This window comes from Podarcis filfolensis, assembly GCF_964270895.1.
Source record: "Podarcis filfolensis genome assembly, chromosome: Z".
NCBI lineage: Eukaryota > Metazoa > Chordata > Lepidosauria > Squamata > Lacertidae > Podarcis > Podarcis filfolensis.
In genome coordinates, this window is record NC_139617.1 from 19,343,928 (window position 1) to 19,361,578 (window position 17,651).

The 17,651-nt window shown below is 42.1% G+C and overlaps 1 protein-coding gene and 1 pseudogene across 9 annotated transcripts in view; one reads left to right on the forward strand and one right to left on the reverse strand.

The window, feature by feature from the left end:
• The window catches only part of LOC310754289 (putative G-protein coupled receptor 34), a 439,102-nt gene that overhangs the window by 391,071 nt on the left and 30,380 nt on the right, over window positions 1-17,651 (forward strand). The gene's annotated exons all lie outside the window — the stretch shown is intronic.
• LOC310753969 (DNA-binding protein inhibitor ID-3-A-like) lies at window positions 8,807-9,510 on the reverse strand (annotated as a pseudogene). Its single transcript has 2 exons — window positions 9,388-9,510; window positions 8,807-9,323 (listed from the first exon to the last, which is right to left on the reverse strand). The product of its transcript is annotated as a DNA-binding protein inhibitor ID-3-A-like (transcript).

Below are 17,651 nucleotides of genomic sequence, written 5' to 3' on the forward strand. Positions count from 1 at the left end.
ACACTGCAGAGAAAATGCTAGGCTGCCACCTCCTCTCAATCTGGGGTGGGGGTGGAAGAGCTGGGAGCGGTGAGGATCGTCCCCAGGAATCAACACTTCAGACCAACTCCCCACCAAGCATGGGAAAAGGGCTGAACCTTCTCCCCAGAGAATGAGGCTTGTTGGAAATTGAAGATCAAACCATTAGTGTGGGCATCACAGAATTCCACATGACCCTCATCATAGTCTAGGGACCCCTGGATCTTTCTGGGCTCATAAGTCAAGCTCAAAGGGGTCCACTCAGGGTGGGTTGAAGCCCAGAAGGGATCAGATGAGGCTGACTCATCCTTGGCCTTCCCAATGGCCCAGATCCCCTCAGAAGGAAGCATGCTGACACAGCCTTTGCACCTGACAGACTGTTTTGCAGCCCCTACGGCCCAGGTGGCCCATTCCCTTTCCTCCTTCTCCTCTTCCACCACCACCTCCCACCAATATCTTCCTGAGGTGAATTCTGCATGGCCCAGCACGTAGAGCATGCTGTCGAATCTCCCAGGGTTGTCCAGCGTGTCCTGCCTTTCTTCTTCTTCTCAAACTCTTCAGGTTATCACAAGAAAAGGGTGTTCTGTTCCTGGCTCCAGAGTGACACTCACTTTGTTCAGTGCCTGCATCGGTAGCCCTTTGCATTTCTCCAAGGTATCCTTCTGAAATGAATTTTTCTGAGTGTAAATTATGAGTCTCTCTTCCATGCCTGGAGAGATTCCCAGCAGTGTCCGCCTTCTTTTCAACTCCTGAAACCTGGTCACCGTTGTCCCGATGCCCTTCAGGAACTCAATAGCGGGCAGGTGGCACTTCTCCATTTCTGTGCGTCTCACACTGAGACCGGCGATATCCTCTGAAAGCTTGACGACATTAATTTCCTTTTTCTTCTTCATCTCCTTCTCCAGATCCTCCAGTTCAGTCAGCCAAAAGCGCTGCAGCTCCTCCAGGAAGTTGCGCATCTGCTCAAAAGCGCCCATGACTTTGTTCTTCTCCTCCTCTAGCTCCGCCGGATATGCCTGGCTCTTTCTTCAATTTCAATTCCATAATCACTCGTCTCTCTTGCACCAGAAACTGGACTATTTGCTTCAACCACTGTGAAGCGTGGTCCAGATTAATCAGTTCATGTTCGCTATGCTCTTTCGACCTCTTGCAGACAATGCAGATGGGGGCCGCGCAAGCCCAGCAGAAAGGTGCAAGGGTTCCCCATGTCCCTCGCAACCGGCTCTCCCCACCTGATGTGTTAACTTCTTCTTTTCCCGCAATTTTTAAAAATTAATTTTCAACATTTATCACAAACATAACATATAACACACAAACACAAAATATACATTACAATACTAAAGAAAAACACACCACATAAATAATAGACTTATTACTTCTAAAACCCAATTTTAAATACAACGCAATTAACAGATTATATTAGAAATGATATTATAGGTTCCCATATACCCCCCACTTCACCCCCCAAAAATGTTGTTAAAAAACTATAATCCAAAATATACATACAAGCTGCATATAGACAAAGTTGGGTTTTTTTTGTTGCCCTTTTTTCTGAGCAAGCGACAGATCAGTCCACATTTGTCACAAGCGCTTGCAATATTGAAAGTGTGCGATTTCAGTAAGAAATCTCCTGACCAGTAAACTAGCATGAAGAATCTGAGTGTTCAGAGCTTTAATAATAATAATAATAATAATAATAATAATAATAATAATAACCCGCCCAGTCTCACACACAAACCCCACAAAATTTCTTCTTGCGCAAAGTTTCTTCTTGTTTCATACAGCAATACGATAGTTATTAAAAAGTGGGCTTGCTTTCACTGCCCCCCCTCCCCGGCCTGCAAATTTTGTTTTCATGCCGTTGGAAGAGAATAACAGATTGAGGGCAGAAAGTTGTTTCTGGACGACCAGTCAAGGCATCTGAAACTGCCTGGCTAGACCCATGTTCTACAGTTTATCTGGAAGAGAATGGTGGAGGTCTCTTCATTACTGGATGCACAGAGTTAATACATCTGATCCTTTCCCCAGTCAAGGTCTTTCCCCTCTCTCTCTCTCTCTCTCTCTCTCTCTCTCTCTCTCTCTCTTCTTCTATCTTCTGTACAACTGGAGAGGACCTATGGAATCTATGACGCCTTGCAAGATTTCCATGGCTGACTTTGGTGCCTTGTGTGTTAAGACCCCCAAGACCTCCCCAAATAATGACACAACTGATGCAAAATTTAGTTTAAGGTTATTGGCATAATTTTGGCCAGAATGAAAAATGAAGATAAATGTGCTTGGGATTCTTCAAGTCCAGAATCTGGCTCTTGTGGATCACTTGCTGGCTGCTTCCAGTGGCTGCAAATGGTTTCTTTTTCTTTCCCCCCCCTCTTTTTTCTTTCAAAACCATTTTTTTTTTTACAAAGATCAAATTCAAAATCCATATTCATTTTCTAACACAAGCCTGTTACATAAATTACCTAAATTAAAATATATCTAAATACTCTAGGCTTCCATTTGTTGTATGTAAATACAACACAATTAACAAATTATATTATAAATGATATTATAGGTTCCCATATACCCCCACTCCTCTTCACCCATGTGTGATCTCAATATTTTACTTCCATCTTTTTGTGTTGTTATAATTTAATAATTATTCAGTTGATTCTATTATTTTCTTGCTTACGCCTGCATGTTTTACACATTCTCTATTAATATTTCAATTCCGGAACCATATTTTTTCATGTTTTCCTTCACTCCATCCGACTCTCTAACTATTCTCTGATTTGAGTGGCCTCTAATAATTGCCGTCAATTTTGTCGTTTCTGCAAACTCGCCGAGTTTGTTTTGCCATTCTGATAGTGATGGGATTTTCTCCCCCTTCCAGTTTTTTTGCAATCAATATTCTGGCAGCTGTTGTTGTGTAAAGGAGTAGATTTTTCTTGTCTTTGGGGATGTCATTAGATATTTGGCCGAAAGCTTTCATGAGGTGATCTACAGCAGGGTTGGGCAGGATAATAGCCCAAAATCTTTTACAAAGAACTTGTTGTTCCATGGAACTGTGTTTTTTCCATCATTTACAAAAGAAATGGGGCTGCTGCAGTTGGAAAGATGCCTTACTTGGTCATATGGCACAAATGGTTGGAGCCCCATGGTATTAAAGTTTAAGACACGTCTGCAAGGAGCACTCTGAATGTTCTGCCATTGGGGGGCAATCAAACTGCAGAATCTGAACTACACATGGGCTGATAGCCCGGTAATGCACCATTGAATTTTTCTTGAAAAGTCTGTGGGCCTGGTGTGACACAATATCATATTTCATTGGACAACATTGCTTTTCACACATGCATGCTTCTCTTCCCCCCTTAAAATGGAAGCAAATAAATCAAGATAAGGGGAGGAGGGGAGGTTATCTCTGCTGCTGCTTTCCTAACAAATATTCTCAATTGGTTTGATTTTTGTGTTAGCTGCTTTGAGCTTTTCAGAAGGAAAGGAGAGGGAAAGTACAACTACCTTTGTTTAGAATGCAGAGTGGAATGGCTGAAGTGAAAGTGATGGTGGGGCGGACAGCTTTCACCATGCTACCTGTCTGTAGTGTTTCTGTAGGCATGTTTGGTGGTCTTTCCCCGGCAGCCGTTTTGAATTCCTTTCTGGGATCTTCTAAATGCACAGTGAAGAAACATGTAAATTAAGCACAATGAAGAGTGCAGCATAGTACAACTTTTAAAATAAATATATCTTTAAATAGCATTACAATTAAGGCACAATAGCATTAACCCTTGAAGAACTGCAATCTCAACAAGCAGTCTCATGAGAGACCTATGCTTTTGTAACAAAAATTACAAATACTAAATCCAAAATAATACTGTACAAACAAGAAAGAAAAACAAAACATACAAAAAAGAAAGAAAAACAAAGTAAAAAAACAAGACAAAAAGCATACATCTACAAATAAAACCATATCATCATTCTAATCTAATCAATACATACATATACACATATTGACTTTCTTCCTTTGTTCTAAGACCTCAAAATTTTTACTCTTACTGTATTGTTTTGTCTAATGTAGATTACTTCCATCTTTGTACTTTAACCCTGTAAAACATCATTCATTACATAACGATAAACTTACTCCAGAACAGTGTTTTTTCATATACTCTTTAGCACATCCCCGTTCTTTTAATAATTTCTGGTCCGATTGTCCCCTTATGAATGCTGTGGGTCTTGCCAGATTTATATATTCACAAAATTTGATTTGTCATTCTTTCATTGATGGAATTTTTCTCCTTTTCCAGTTTTTTTGCTATAAGCATCCTGGCAGCTGTCATTGCATAAAGGAATACTTTCCTTTGATTGTCGGGAATATCGTTTGTGATTATACCTAAAAGGAAGGCCTCCGGTCTTATACTGAAAGATATTTTAAACATCTTTTTGATTTCTTCATAAATTTCATTCCAGAATTGTTTAATAGGTCGGCATTCCCACCACATGTGAAACATTGTTCCTATTTCTTTTTTGCATCTCCAGCAGATATTTGATTTTAATTTGTAAATTTTAGCCAATTTTACCGGAGTTAAGTACCATTGGTACACCATTTTCATGAAATTTTCTCTGATTGTATAACATGCCGTAAATTTAATATCACATTACCATAATTTCTCCCATTGGTGCAGCCGAATTACGTATCCTATATCACATGCTCATTTAGTCATAACTTGTTTTACTTCTTCATCCTTTAACTCCAAATCTAATAATAAATTATACATTTTGGATATATTCTTTTTTGAGTTTTGTAATAGTACTTTTTGTGATTTCATTCTTCTTTTTCAAATCCTATTTTTTATCCTGATTGAATATTTGGGCATTTTGGTGATATTGCATCCATGTGGTGCAGTATTGGGTCACCTCTTCGTATGGTCTTAGTTTTAATTGGCCCTGTTCCTCTTTAAGGAGCTGCTGGTATGTCGCCATTCTTCCTATCGTATTTTTCTTTTTAACCGATATTACTTCTAACGGTGAGACCCACCATGGCGTTTTCGGATCTAACAGCCTTCTATGTCTCACCCAGACCTTATATAATGAATTTCTAATTACATGACTTAGAAATTCTTTATGTACCACCACTTTGTTGTAAATTAGATAGGCATGCCAATCGTATCTGTTGTTCCATCCCTCCAAGTCATTATTATCTAACTTAATCCAGTCTCTGATCCAACTAAAGCATGCTGCATCATAATAACACTTAGTTAACGACACATGGCCTGAGGGGTTGAGGTTTGCGCTTTCCAAGCAGAGCACCCTTTCTGGCTGTTAGGATGCATGTGGAGAAAGAGAGAGAGATGGCTGCCCTGCCCTGTGCTTATGTCTTTACCATATTTTTCCATGTATTCCTTCACTCCATCCCACTCTCTAATTATTCTCTGATTTGAGTGGCCTCTAATAATTCCATATTCAAAAGTATCCACACATCATGCAACACAATTCCCAACTTTATAACCAGTTGTGCTTGTTGTTCCATTCAAGCAACTCAATTATTGTCTTTCTTTCACTTAACAAAAAACTTCCATCACTGTTTCTCTAGACCAAGATAGTTGTTTCCTGGTCCTAAATATTTTACATTGAACTGTTTCCTTAATTGTTCTGCAAACTCCTTTCCCCCAAGAATTCTTGTAGCTGCCCCATTGCTATCGCCTCCACCAGTTTGTCCCAAATGGGGGGGGGGGGAGTATTAACATTCCAATTTCTCCTCCATTTTGCCTCGCTAGCCAGTCCCATTTCCTTGGCTCTATGTGGTCAAATTCCTCGATGTGACCTAAATGTATTCATCCACATCTGTCATACGTCCCACTCGGCTACTTGTGCCCTGCACGAAATTTATTGTTTTGTCCCATAGGCTGGCTTAAGATGTGATGATAAAACAAAAGATTTTGCTCTAATTGCCAATCATTCTGGTTCCTTCCTCTTGGTTAAAAATTGTTTATTTGTTTGGAAACCTGTTATTAGGTCCTGCAGTATGCAAAAAGATAAAATCAAATGTTTCCCCTTTGCTCTCATCCATCTTCACCTCACCTGCCAGGCGTGGCCATTCGTATTTGTCGTATGGCACAAATGGTTGGAGCCCCATGGTATTAAAGTTTAAGACATGCTTGCAAGGAGCACTCTGAATGTTCTGCCATTTGGGTGCAATCAAACTGCAGAATCTGAACTACACACGGGCTAATAGCCCGGAATGCACCATTGAATTTTTCTTCAAAAGTCTGTGGGCCTGGTGTGACACAGTATCAAATTTCATTGGACAACATTGCTTTCACACATGCATGATTCTCTTCCCCCCTTAAAATGGAAGCAAATAAGTCAAGATAAGGGGAGGAGGGGAGGTTATCTCTGCTGCTGCTTTCCTAACAAATATTCTAAATTGCTAAGGGTTCATTTTGGCACAGGAAGATGTGCTGTTCTCTTCTTCACTCTAGTTCATCATGCTGAAGGCGATCTTGGGGTCCCTACCTGGCCCCGATGACAAAGGTGGTTCCGATAGATTGCGAACCACCTGAAAGAGTCTCCTGCTGCTGTTTTCTGCAGATGCAATAGAGGTGCTGAAGAAAGTTCTCTTCGCCGTTGCCACTTGGTAGGCTCAACGTTGAGCTCTAACCCGTGTCCGGTCCGATTCAGAGTGAGTTTTCCGCCACCGGCGCTCTAGCCATCTCAGCAATTGTTTCATCACCCTCAGCTCCAGGGAAAACCACGGGGCTGTCCGGGCTCCATGCAATCAGAGAGGACGCTTTGTAACCAGACAGTCAATAGCCCTGGTTAATTCCGTATTCCAACTAGGGAATCAGCTGAAAGGCCATCAACATGGGATAAAACATCCCCTACCACACTCTGGAAACCACTTGGATCCATTAAGTGGCAGGGGCGGACCATCCGAATCGGTCCCACCTCCCTGCAGAGGGAAAGGGTCATGGAGAAGTCCATTTGCACCTGGAAGTGATCTGACCATGGCACTTCTTTTGTTTCACTTTTACTTAATGTCAGATCACCAACATCCATAGAGGTCAACACCAGGTCTAAGGCATGTCCGCGGCTATGAGTTGAGCCAAACTTATTCAGGGACAGCCGCATGGAGGCCATGCTTTCCACAAAGTCCGAGCTGCCCCTTGTAAGGTCGTGTCAACATGGATGTTAAAATCCCCTAGGACAACCAAGCTAGGTGTCTCCAGGAGAACATCTGTCATGACCTGAAACAGCTTGGGCAGGGAATCCTTGGCACAGCAGGGAGGTCGGTGCACCAAAAGGAATCCTGTACTGCCCCTATTGCCCAACTTCCAGAACATGCACTCAGAGCACTGGGTCTTCCCAATAGGACGCCTGGTGCAAACTAATGACTTCCTAAAAATCACTGCAACCCCCCCTCCCCGCCCACATGACCTGGGTTGCTGTGCGTAAGAGAAACCTGGTGGACAAGCAGCAGCTAAGACAGGCCCATCTGCTTCATCCAACCAAGTCTCTGTTACACATGCCAGGTCAAGTCCTCCATCCACAATCAGGTCGTGGATGGCAGTGGTCTTATTCATCATTGACCTGGCATTGCACAGCAACACTTTCAGGTCATGTGGGTTTCCCTTGCTGATTCCAATATCCTTCTGGTCAAGACCAGACCCGGAGGCAGGGATAGTCCTCAGACAATGACTAAACCTACCTTCTCGGTAATGAGATGGTCTGGTCTTAGTGTAGCTCTTCCTCCTGCCCGTGATCACTGAGATCGGGTGTCCCGGTGCTTCTGCCCCTGTGGAACCTGCCCCAGCCATTCTGTTGGCTGAGGCCCACTCCTAGGCAGCCCTGACCCTTTCCCCTTAAAAAGCAAAATACAAACTATACAATAGCCTAACAAAATAGTAAAAGTAAAAACAAAGCCAAAAACAATTGTACTAAAATAAAACTAATCCCCACCCTAGCTCAACATTTATCCCACCCCAAACAAAAATAAAATAAAATAAAAATATATAAATAAAAGCCACCGTTCACAGTGCAACAATGTAAAAATGCTTTTAAAACACTTTAAAACATGTAATATCATTTTCGACATTTGCTGCAGCAGTAGCAACAGCATCAGTGCCCTGAGGCCTTGCTGGAGCCTCTTAAAGCTGTTTGGCCTTCCCCAAAACTGGCAATGGCAGCAGCAGCAGCAATGTGTGAATTCTTTGATAAGATATAAAACTTGACCCGTAACCAAAGCACTTTAAGTGAGACAAAAGTTCTTTGATGGCAGGGTGTGAATTAGTTTTGATATTTCTCCAGCAAACCCTTTTTTTCTTGTCTTCCATTTAGTTGGAAGTATTGGAGCCAGCCTGACAAATATATATGGATTTCAAAGCTTTACAGAAGCCCCTTCTCTCCTCCCCGCCAGTATGGTTTTGGGAAGAGGCATCTGAACTCCTAAACTGTGCTGTTGAAGGGGCCAAGCAGCATAAGAGTGTATTTTTGGACAAGCTCCACTACACACAGCAACGTCTTTATCCAAGTAAGCCCTAAATGGGTGGCCTTTGTCAGATTTCTAAATTGCCTGGATAACTCTCTTGTATATATATATATATATATATATATATATATATATATATATATATAATTATAAATATTTGACTGCTTGGTGTACTTTATTTAGAGAATTACAAAGTATACAGCATATACAGAATATGAAGGCTCTTGCTGACATTTGGTGAGATGCGCAGGTGGCTCATATTCCAATTCCGCACCTCTTTCTTGCAATCCCTTGTATATTCTAAAATAGATGGTCAAAAACAGGTGGACTAGGGGATGCAAGCAACCACACTCATCACACTGAACACGGTCAATGAGAGCAGCGGGAAGAAGCTGGCTTTTCAGCTTCTTCACATCAGTTTTCATGTTCTTGAAAGTCCCCTTCCCCCCAAGAAAATGATGTTTAAAAAACTATAATCCAAAATATACATACAATCTGCATATCTGCAAAGGTATTTTTTGCTGCCCTTTTTTCTGAGCAAACGGCAGATCAGTCCACATTTGTCACAAGCTGTGGGAATGTTGGAAGTGTGCGATTACACAGTTCGGATGCCCGTTCTGCAGCTTTTAAAGAGAGTAAGGAAGTCTCGGCTGAGGGCGGATCTTGCCCCTTCTTCACCTGCTCCTCTAGCACGATCTGCAGGTCAAAGATATAGTCGATGACATGCTGCAAGATTTCCACTTGGCTGACTTTGGTGCCTTGCGGGATCCTCGGCACCAGCCCGCGCAGCTTGGAGTAGCAGTCATTCATGTTGTAAAGGAGGTTCTTGGGCTCCTCCTGAGCTGGACTCTGGTGTTTTGTTTTGGCAAGACTCATCACATTTTATTGAAGGCCTGTGCAGCAGGAGTCACTGGCCGAGGGGCTTCGTTCTGTTGTTCGTTCCCTGGGTGATGGTGAGGCTGTGATGAGAGAGGCAGCACACAGCTTGCTTCCTAGCAGATCCTGACTGATCTGATGGGGCTGATTCCTTTCATGGCCATGAAGGAGGAGAAACCAGCAGGGATTTGCAGAAGGGCAAGATTTCCTTCCTTAAGGCGGGAGAAAGCAAGCAAGCAACCTCGAGAGAGAGAGATCGATACTGCCCCTTGCTTGCCAGCCTGGTTGATTCTCTACTGTGTGCACACAGAAAATGCTTCTCTTTGCAAAAAAGCCCCATGTATATATTTCAAAAACAGAAATGCTACCTTTGCAGATATAGTCGATGACGTGCTGCAAGATTTCCACTTGGCTGACTTTGGTGCCTTGCGGGATCCTCTGCACCAGCTCGCGCAGCTTGGAGTAGCAGTCATTCATGTCGTAAAGGAGGTTCTTGGGCTCCTCCTGAGCTGGGCTCTGGTTTTTTTGTTTTGGCAAGACTCATCACATTTTATTGAAGGCCTGTGCAGCAGGAGTCACTGGCCAAGGGGCTTCGTTCTGTTGTTCATTCCCTGGGTGATGGTGAGGCTCTGATAGGAGAGGCAGCACGCAGCTTGCTTCCTAGCAGATCCTGACTGATCTGATGGGGCTGATTCCTTTCATGGCCATGAAGGAGGAGAAACCAGCAGGGATTTGCAGAAGGGCAAGATTTCCTTCCTTAAGGCGGGAGAAAGCAAGCAAGCAACCTCGAGAGAGAGAGATCGATACTGCCCCTTGCTTGCCAGCCTGGTTGATTCTCTATTGTGTGCACACAGAAAATGCTTCTCTTTGCAAAAAAGCCCCATGTATATATTTCAAAAACAGAAATGCTACCTTTGCAGTAGCAAATATTTTCATTGATCATAAAGTTGAGCGGTAGTATTCCTCCTCTTCCTCTTCCTTTTTAAATTTTTAAAATTGGGTTTTACAGTTATACAATGTTAAAATCAGCATAATCATCTTAAACAAGAAGAGAAAAGGATGAAATAAAATCCAGTTCTCCCCCCACCCAAAGACTCCCCTCAACTTGCCCATCTGGTTCTTTAAGTATTTACTAATTCTGCTTACATTATTTTACCTCAATTTCAAAGTCTTCCAGCCAAATGCTCTTATATTACCCTTTTTATACAATATTATTCAATTTCCATTGTACACCTGGTTGTTTCCCCCTCTTCCTCTTCTTTTTTTAAAGGATTTTTTATTTTTTATTTTTCAAAAAACAAACTCTTCCATAGCTGCAGTTTAGGATTCAAAATAACACCAACAATCCTGCTCTGACAGTCTCCCCAGCTTGCCGCCTTTACCAGACTGCAACGTCTTCCCCCTAGGTCACCAATTGTAAAGACTCTCCTTTCAAACTCTGCTTTGTTTTCTGAACTAACTCAGAACTGCATCAGGGGCCCCATCCAACAGCTATCTGGTCCAGAAACCCATTCTCCTTGACTTTTCTTAATGGCCCATTCCTTCCTTCTTTTCTTCCTTCCACCATGTAGTTCTTTTATTATTAACATTTTAAAGTTTTTCAGTTGCACAGAATAAAGGTAAAAAATAAAGTTGAAACATAATGGTGTGGGAGCCATGGCTTGTCTCCCAGGCACTTTCCCGACATGGGGAAGCTGGCCTGGCTTGTATTTTAATGCTTGCTAAACCTACTGTCTGGCATCCAGTTCTAACACACCACACACAGATTAAATTCTAACATTTGCTGGATCCAGAAATTTAGGATGTCTGGCACCCACAAACTCATAACTCTGCGTAGAAAATGCTAGGCTGCCACCTCCTCTCAGGGTGGGGGTGGGGGTGGAAGAGCTGGGAGCGGTGAGGATCGTCCCCAGGAATCAACACTTCAGACCAACTCCCCACCAAGCATGGGAAAAGGGCTGAACCTTCTCCCCAGAGAATGAGGCTTGTTGGAAATTGAAGATCAAACCATTAGTGTGGGCATAACAATTCCACACAACCCTCATCATAGTCTAGGGACACCCGGATCTTCCTGGGCTCATAAGTCAAGCTCAAAGGGGTCCGCTCAGGGTGGGTTGAAGCCCAGAAGGGATCAGATGAGGCTGACTCATCCTTTGCCTTCCCAATGGCCCAGATCCCCTCAGAAGGAAGCATGCTGACAAAGCCTTTGCGCCTGACAGACTTTTTTGCAACCCCTACGGCCCAGGTGGCCCATTCCCTTTCCTCCTTCTCTTCCACCACCACCTCCCACCAATATCTTCCTGAGGTGAATTTTGCATGGCCCAGCAGGTAGAGCATGCTGTCGAATCTCCCAGGGTTGTCCAGCGTGTCCTGCCTTCCCCTTCTTCTTCTCAAACTCTTCAGGTTATAAAAAGAAAAGGGTGTTTTGTTCCTGGCTCCAGAGTGACACTTTGTTCAGTGCCTGAATCGGTAGCCCTTTGCATTTCTGCATGGTATCCTTCAGAAATGAATTTTTCTGAGTGTAAATTATAATCAACAACAAATTTGTTGTCTGCGTTTTTTCAGTTGATTTAGGATGAATCTGATGCACTGAATCCAAAAATCACATTGTTTTTGCTCAATCAGGTCAAGTTTTTGAGCTATGGCTACATGTCTTTTTTTACATTTTTGTTCACATGTACGCTTGTGTGGAGCAGTTTAGAAGAAGTTGGTGGGGGTAAAATCCCATGTCGAATAATTGTTTTGATTGGAAATGATTATTTTAATGACAAGAAGTATTCAGGTCCGATAGTTCTGTGTAATTATGCCGAAAAGGGATCAGTTTGAAGTCATAAAACCTCGAAATCTTCCATAAATTGGTGCGGCAAAGCATAAAGTTGGGGGAATCAAAACTAAGTTAATGGGGCAGCCGCCCCATGAAGTATCCTGATCTTCAATCAGCACGTCGTCCTGTAGCTCATTGTGATGAAATTCCAGTGCCTATCTTTGGGGAACTTCTGGACATTAGTGACGAAGATGCCTCCAGTGTTGAAGGACATGAAGAAGAAGAAGTGGTTCTTGAAGATGATGCTCCACATCCATTTTCCCAAAAGGAGTTGAAAGATCTAGTTCGCGACCTCAGCTTGTCAAAGGATTCTGCCGAACTGTTGGCATCCAGATTGAAGGGGAAAACCCTCCTCTCTGACAGTGCTCGCATCAACTTCTTCCGCAACAGGCATCAAGAGTACCTCCGTTTTTTCTCGGAAGAGAAGGACTTGGTGTACTGTGCAGATATTGCACAGCTTCTGCTCAAGCTTGGAGTGCCACAGTACGAACCCAAAGATTGAAGACTGTTCATTGACAGCAGCAAGCGATCACTGAAATGTGTTCTGCTACACAACGGCAACCAGTTTGCCTCTATACCCCTGGCTCACTCGAGTACACTGAAGGAGAACTATGAACTATGTGTTGACCTGAAGATGGTGAACTTTTTGTTGGGACAACAGTCTGGCTTCACCAAGTACCCATGTTTTCTGTGCATGTGGGATAGTAGGGACCATGCTCAGCATTACACGAAGAAGGACTGGCCTGTGCGGGAGGAATTGGTGCCTTGCAAAAAAAGGAACGTCATCAACGACCCTCTGGTGGACAGAGACAGAATACTCTTCCCACCTCTGCACATCAAGCTCGGCTTAATCAAGCAGTTCACCAAGGCTCTGGACAAGGATGGTGACTGCTTCACTTACTTGTGCCAGACTTTTCCAGGATTGACCATGGAGAAGTTGAAAGCTGGCATCTTTGACGGTCCTCAGATCCGTCAGCTCATCAGAGATCCAGAGTTTGGAAACTCAGTGAACGAAGTGGAACTGGAAGCGTGGAAGACATTTGTTCTGGCAGTGAAGAACTTTCTTGGCAACAATAAGGTCAGAAACGATGCAGAACTTGTCAACAACATGCTGACTGCTTTCAGAAACCTGGGCTGCAACATGAGCATCAAGATGCACTACCTATTTTCACATATGGACCGGATTCCTGAGAAACTGGGTTCAATGAGTGATGAGCAGGGGGAAAGATTCCATCAGGACATGAAAGAGATGGAGACCAGGTATCAGGGTCGCTGGGACGCAGTCATGATGGCTGACTACCGTTGGACTCTGAAGAGAGACCTCCCTGCCGCTGAGCATTCCAGGAGTTCCAAGAAACGAAAGTTCAAGCCCTGAAGTTTGAAAAATGGTGAAGCAACATGCAATTTACGTGTACTTACCTTTATCAATGCCCACCATTCAGTTTACAGTAAACCTGACCTGATGGAGAGAAACGGATGCCATTTCCTGATTCAGCAGTGCAAAAATACCCTAAATCAGTTGTAGAAATCTAGACAACATTCAAAAAGTAAAAAATTGTTGCCCAGTGTAATTGGAGCAGTAGGGTAGGTAGATTCGAGAGGCTCTGGGAAGACCTCTAAATCTGCCCATGTGGCCTTAATTGCCAATTTTTTTTGATGGGGGGGGGGGGAATAGGCTTCTGAATGCCGGACTTCCAGTTCCGGTCAAGATGGAGGAGACAAGGTGACTCTGGCTACTCCCTAATTGAAGGCAAGATTTAAGCTCCTAATCTATTTCTTGGCACCAGTTTATCTGCCTCCCCATTCTACCTTTCAATGCTTTATTAGAGCTCTTCTCAAAGCTGCGATTTATGTTCTACCCTGCTATTTTATCAGACTAACAACCTCCATCGTGAGGCTGCAGGAAGTTGCAGGAAAGGAAAAGCTGAACTCTCTTCCAGCCCCCCCCCCCTGAATGAGAGGCACTTTTAATTAGTTTCTATAGCCTCACAAGGCTCACAACTTCATTTTGAGAGAGGCTCAACAACCTGCTTCCAGTAATAAATATTACAAAGGGGCTTATTAGCAAACGAGACTAAAACACTCTCTATGCAAAGACGCCGAGTCCTCTGTCGCAATTAGAAACTAGAACCAGCTGATTACCTGAGGAACTGAAAGCAAGTTTGGCTCAATAATTTTTATCTGGCATTAGCTATTATCTTATCGTCTGTCAGAGATATCAGTAAACTTCAGTGGCAACTACTGTAAATTCCTGCCTTCGCTAGTGAGTATCTTTAAGTGTTAGCACTCGGACTCTGGCATTAGCCAAGGCAAGGTTAAACTCCCCCGGAGCACAGGGTCATCAGAGAACTAGGTAAAGGTACCCCTGCCCGTACGGGCCAGTCTTGACAGACTCTAGGGTTGTGCGCTCATCTCACTTTAGAGGCCGGGAGCCAGCGCTATCCACAGACACTTCCGGGTCACGTGGCCAGCATGACGAAGCTGCTCTGATGAACCAGCACCAGAGCAGCACACGGAACGCTGTTTACCTTCCCGCTATAAAGCGGTACCTATTTATCTACTTGCACTTAAGGGTGCTTTCGAACTGCTAGGTGGGCAGGAGCTGGGACCGAACGACGGGAGCTCACCCCGCCGCGGGGATTCGAACCACCGACCATGCGATCGGCAAGTCCTAGGCGCTGAGGTTTTACCCACAGCGCCACCCGCGTCATCAGAGAACTGCCGATACTCAATTACTCCATGCCCCATATCTATTATGGTCCTTACCAAGAAGAACTGTAAGGACCTGGGAATCACGCTAACCTTGCCTCATAGCTCTACGGAGCCACGAAGGAGGCAAAGCAAAGCAAAATTTCCCCCAAAAAGAAGTGAGCAAGAGAGTTCAGAATGAGAGCTCCCTAGACAAGGTTATCCCCCTGCCTCCCACTGTGCTGGACTGGTCAATACAGCTCAAAGACTCTGAAGGATTATTTTGAGACAAATATGAATTCAGAGGTGGGAAAAAGAGTTGTTTGGGATGCAAGTAAAGCAGTAATGAGAGGATTTCTCATACAACAAAATTTCGATTAAGAAAAAAATACAGAATGAGAAAAAAGACAATATTCTGTCTCAACTAAAAGACAAAGAGAAGAACTTAAGATCTAATCCGAAGAATCAACAGATCCAAAAGGAAATTAAAGCACTACAGATCCAATATTCTCAAATTATAAATCAGGAAATAGAATGGAAAATAAAAATGATGAAAGAGAAATTTTGAATCTGCAAATAAATGTGGAAAACTGCTTGCTTGGCAGTTAAAAAAGAGGCAGAAACAAAGTACTATCACTAATATTGTATCAGAGGGAAAATCTGTGGAGAACCCTGCAGAGATAAGAAGATGCTTTCAGAAATATTATAAACAGCTGTATAAAAACGGAAAAGAAGATAAGGACAAAATTGAGCACTTTATTAAAGTAAATGGACTACAAAAAATTCCCGAAAATAAAAATATCCCACTTAATGGACTGATCACAAGACAAGAGGCAGACAAGGCGATTACCCAGATGCAGCTTGGCAAAACCCCAGGACCAGATGGTTTGTCTGCAAAGTACTATAAGACTATGAATGAGTGGCTTATTCAGCCATTGGTTGATGTATGCAACAAAATATTAAGAGGGGACAAGGCACCTGAAACCTAGAAAGAAGCTTTTATAACTCTGATACCAAAACCAGATCAAGATAGATCCAATGTAAAAAATTATAGACCGATCTCATTACTCAATGTGGATTCCAATTTTTTGCTAATATTTTGGCCAATAGGTTGAAGAAGGTACTAATAGATTATATTCACAAGGATCAGGCAGGATTTCTGCCTGGAAGACATATGAAGGATAATATTAGAAATATAATTGATGTGTTGGGAAAGTTGGAGGTTAAAAAAATTTGTAAAGCGATATTAATGTTTATTGATGCAGAGAAGGCCTTTGATAATGTATCTTGGAATTTTATGAAAAAGAATTTAGAAAGTATTGGGGTTGGACAAGATTTTTTAAATGGTATTAATGCGATCTACTTTGAACAAAAAGCAAAAACTATAGTAAATAATGTGGTTTCAGAAGAAATTAGAATTGAAAAAGGAACCAGGCAAGGGTGCCACTTTCCCCTCTGCTTTTTATTTCGGTTCTGGAAGTTTTGCTAAACATGTTAAGGAAAGAGGAAGAGGTTAAAGGTATAATAGTAGAATCCAAACAATATAAGTTAAAAGCCTTTGCTGACGATCTGGTGTTAACTTTACAAGATCCAGACTGCAGTGCAGTGAAAGCACTGGAGTTGATTCAGGAGTTCGGGCATGTAGCAGGATTTTAGATAAGAGCAAAACCAAAGTTTTTGGGGGAAATCTAGATAATGAGGGAAAATGTCCTTCAGGAAAAGACAGGCCTTGTTTTTGTGAAAAAAGTGAAATATTTGGGTGTGAACATATCGGTGAAAAACTTATATAAGGATAATTATGAAAAATTATGGAAGGAAATTAAGAGAGATCTTGAGGTTTGGTCAAATTTAAAATTATCATTGATGGGCCGAATATCGGTGGTTAAGATGAATGTATTGCCAAAGATGTTGTTTTTATTCCAAGCTATTCCAATTATTGATAACGTAAAATGTTTCAAAGAGTGGCAGAAAGCAGTGTCTAAATTTATCTGGCAAGGGAAAAAACCCAGAATTAAATATAAAATACTAACAGACTCAAAAGAAAGAGGGGGATTTTCCCTGTCAGACTTGAAGATATATTTTGAAGCTGCAGCTTTCTGCTGGATTAAGGAATGGATTCAATTAGATAATGTTGATGTATTAGACCTGGAGGGATTTGATAATGTATTTGGTTGGCATGCATACTTATGGTACGACAAGATAAAGGCTCCTAAAGGTTTTAAAAATCATGTAATTAGAAAATCTTTATATAATGTTTGGATAAGATATAAAGATCTCCTAGAAAGGAAAACACCCAGGTGGCTTTCACCAATGGAAGCAGAAAAAGTTAAATATGGAGTCTAAATGGTTGAAATATGAGAACTTATTGTTGGAAGATAATGAAGGATTTAAATTAAGATCATTTGACCAAATTAAAGACAAATTAGATGGTTGGCTACAATATTATCAGATCAATGAATTGTATAAGCTTGATAAGAAAAATGGTTCTGCAATGGAAAAATCCAAACTGGAAACAGAATTGTCAGATACAAATGTTAAAAACCTATCCAAAATGTATAACTTGTTGTTGGAGTGGCATACAAAGGATGAACAAGTTAAATCAGTGGTGATAGATTGGGCAAGAGATTTTGGACACAATATAATGTTTGAAGATTGGGAAAGGTTGTGGAAGAAAGGGGTTAAGTTTACTGCTTGTACCGTATTAAAAGAAAATATCATGAAAATGATGTATAGATGGTACTTAACCCCGGTAAAATTAGCAAAGATTTATCACACGAATGATCATTT